Genomic DNA, 3,756 nt, shown 5'->3' on the forward strand with positions numbered 1-3,756 from the left:
TTTTCATCCCCCTCCCACCATCTCCCCAGTTTAATTTTTTTCTTCTTCGCAACTAAAACCGAATCGCGTCTGATACTCTTTTCATTTATTCGTGCTTGCTTTGGTAGGTGTCGATTGAATTCAATCATGTAAAAATTTGATAACTAAGAATTTAGAAATAATACCATATATATGGGATCAACTTCTAAACAAATCACCTATCTCTTTTATTTATTTTTTCCACGGATCCCCTTCCATACTTAGCTTCTTCAAACCCGCACTAGACGCGCTTATCTCTTCTCCTAATAAAGCATTACCTAAGTCGTCCCTTCCTTCGTCAGCCTCCCTCCCCCGTCAATCCACCCCTCGTACGAAAACCCCACTCGCCGATTTTTATCGACAGAAAACCAAAAAAGACCAAAGGTGAAAACTTACGCAGGACCTCCCTCCCGGCTCCCATTATCCCTAGCTAGCCCGCGCTCATCCCCTTCTACACCAGCAGCCGCCGCCCCCGCCCCGCACCCCTTGCCCTCCCTCCCTACCTTTTCCCAGCCGAGCGCCCCATCCACCTAATACAAAGGGCAACGCCGCGGCTGGGCAGTCCAGGAGGCGAGCGAGGCAGCGAGCAAAGTTTTTCATGGATCGATCGATACATGTGTGATTGTGTTTGCCTCTTCCTCAGCTGGCTGATCGAGCGTCCTCTACGTGCCCTCCCTCAGCAGCTCGTCGCCGCAGGCAGGTATCCACACGTGATGCCTATGTGCTGCACGCCATTTCTCTATGCAGGTGCCGCCATGGCCGTGTCATGGAGCTCGCCGCCGCGCCTTCCAACGACGCCCTGCGTCCAGGTCATCCAGATCCTGATTTGGGCGTTTGTTTTTTTGCCCTTGTTTCTGATTTGGGCGATTTTTTTTCAGGCATGGCGAGGGCGCTCGATGGCAGGAACGGCCGCATCAAGGAGGCAGCTAGGGACGGTGGCTCCAGGGCTCTACACGCCGTTGCCAGCCACGGGAAGATGTCGGTGTGTGTTTACCTGCTCGAGAAGCATGTTCAACGAAAATGTCAATGAACCTTTGGCCATAGCTTCTTCCTCTTCTCACAACAAGTGAGTTCTCTCTGCACTAGCATTAGTGCTATCAGTAATCACCGCTCTAGAATCCTGAATATATTTCTATATGATATCCAGCCGGTAATCGTGCAGGGTTTTGTCTAAAGTTTTTTCTTTTACAATTTGCAATGTACAAAGTTTGAATAAACTGCTGGCATCTAATTTTCCATCATATTATATTTTACGCATAAGTTTTGTATCTCCTTTCTAATGAGTAAATGGTGAATAGATCCTTTTTGTGAATTAAACATAATTCAGAGATGATAATGACTATGTAGCTTGCATTGCATGCATGTATGGTGGTGTATCTATTGAGCTGGAGAATATTTTAGTATTCATTCACTTGCAGCGATGGCAATGACCAACACAGTTTTTTCGTTTTCTGTTTCGTTCCTACGTTCTGGTTGGTACCGGTGTAGATTTTCTTCCTTAATAAAATACATAGAAGTAGATCGGATTGGTCACAAATATCTTACTACTTCAGCAGCAGTTATGTTTTTCCAACTGAAATCATTTTCCTTGCTAGGCACTAGCTATACCTGAAAACAGGTAAGAGACATGTTGTTGGCAACTCACCCTTAGTTACAGTTGAGGTACTTGCACAAAAGACGTGTGAAAATGTTTGATTTTAACATTGTTTTACCATATGCTTTGATTTCATCGGGAAAGAGGAGAAGACGAGAGGAAAAGAGTCCCTAGGGGTAAGTATGGCCGAGCACAACAGGTTGAAACAAAAATACTGAGATGGTGTTGAGAACAGAAAATAGGAGAAATACTCCAATGTTTTACACAACATGTTGTGACACATGCACACGACATAGATATTTTAATCAATATCTCATTTAATGAACTAATCAAGAAAGAAAAAAATAGATTGACTCATGATGACAAATATGTTCGTCTTGATTTGTACTATCAATTTTTATCGCAACACAGTCATAAGTCGCATGTGACGTTCACATTGTGAATTGAAATGATGTTTTGATTAGTGTCTTAGTTTGTTGTTTCATGGTAGCACGGGCATTCACCTGTGTTAGTTTTTCATCTTGAATGAAAGTAACTTTGTGTTATAATTGATTGAGCATATGAATTTATGAAGTATTGGTTGTGTATGCTAATTCTGACAGATGGAATCCTTTGCTTTCTAGCATCATGCACTAATATCTCTATCCCTAATGTCTCAGTTGGTAGAATAGCCTCCACGAATTTTTTTTGTCCCACCACTTTCATCTATTTTTTTCTTTGGTTTTTTGTCCCCCACCCCACCCCACCCCATGCAAGCACCCTCAAAAAACAACCCGCACAAACACCGCTCCTATCGATCCCTTGGACGCACGAGATCGCCGCCGCCGACCTCACAGAGAAGATGCCACCGAATCTTGTACACGTACGGGATCGCCGGATCCCTGGAACGCCGCTGATCTATTCACTACGTCGACGGAAACCAAGCGCTACACTAGAAACCAGGCCGATCCCAGAGCCAGAAGAAGAAGGAGAAGAGGGTGTCCATGGCTCATCAGGCGTCGGCGGGCAACGATGACACGCGGCTGCGAAGGTGTTCGTGGATGGCCTGGCGTGGAAGATGAGCAAGGAGGGCGTGCGCGACCAGTTCGAGCTCTTCGGCGAGATCCTCGAGGCCGTCGTCATCGCCAACAAGGGCACCGACATATCCAAGGGCCGCGGATTCGTGAGTACCCACCCAAACAATTCTCTCTTCCCCTCATCATCAATTCATGTTCAGTAGTTAATTCTCTTGTTTAATTCAGCCCTGTTAGTTGATGCTATGCCTAGATGGATGTTTGGCAGGTTACGTTTTGGGAGGCGGAGGCGGCCATTAGGGCGTGCTTGGGTCCGTACCGGTGATTGACGACCGAAGGACCAACTACAACCTTGCCCGCCTCAGGGTCCAAAGGTCCAAGGCCCCACAACCAACTGCCTCTGCATCCATATGCTGGTAATTAATTAATTTGATGTTTTGATTGTTAGTCATTGACCATGACCAAGAATCTGTCAATTAATTTGATGCTTTAGTTAACTTGTAATTTGCTGAATTATTATTGGTTAAGCACCGTGCATGTCTTCGTTTGATTGTTAGTCGGTGACCATTACCAAGAAGCTAGCTAGGTGTGCATGCATGCCACACACATTATCTGTTGTTGCAGTTTAAAATCATCTGCCAACTCTCTTTTCAAATAAAAAAAATCTGCCAACTTAATTAATCAATCATGTCGGATTGTAGACGCGGTGACCAGACAATGCAAAGTTCCTGTTTAGTTTGACATAGTTAGTAGAAGGTTTAGTGTCAATCTAGATTTGCTATGACTAATTTGAAAACTATACTGGTGTTATAGATTTGCTAGGACTAATTAATCTGTATGCACGGCTATTGCTCTTTTGATGTTTTTCACTGTCGAGATTACGCTTTTAGAAAATGTGTTTGTTTTGTTTTGTGTTAAGCTACAACAAAATATGATTTGATTCCACTCTGGACAATCTTCAAAGAGATGCTAATTCTCCATGATTATTAACTTGACGTCTGAAATTAAGTTTGCCTGTCCTATTGTGGTTTATTTCAGTTATGTGTGGTAATTGCAGCAATCAAGTTACCAAATCTGAAGCATTTTAGCAAGGCAACGGTACATGTGCTCTTTTGGTGGAAGATGAAGCTT

At 43.9% G+C, this 3,756-nt stretch overlaps 1 long non-coding RNA gene across 4 annotated transcripts; it reads left to right on the plus strand.

Annotated features, from left to right (window-relative positions):
* The first annotated feature begins 394 nt into the window (after nucleotides 1–394).
* On the plus strand, nucleotides 395–3,756 carry LOC125550746. 4 transcript variants are annotated; one of them, XR_007301819.1, is made up of 4 exons: nucleotides 395–827; nucleotides 897–2,774; nucleotides 2,894–3,041; nucleotides 3,683–3,756. It is a non-coding gene; the product is annotated as an uncharacterized LOC125550746 (long non-coding RNA). The 4 variants fall into 4 exon arrangements; XR_007301816.1 differs by having other exon boundaries at nucleotides 897–3,041; XR_007301817.1 differs by having other exon boundaries at nucleotides 897–3,041; nucleotides 3,664–3,754.

Source organism: Triticum urartu, chromosome 4, assembly GCF_003073215.2.
Source record: "Triticum urartu cultivar G1812 chromosome 4, Tu2.1, whole genome shotgun sequence".
In the NCBI taxonomy this organism is placed as follows: Eukaryota; Viridiplantae; Streptophyta; class Magnoliopsida; order Poales; family Poaceae; genus Triticum; species Triticum urartu.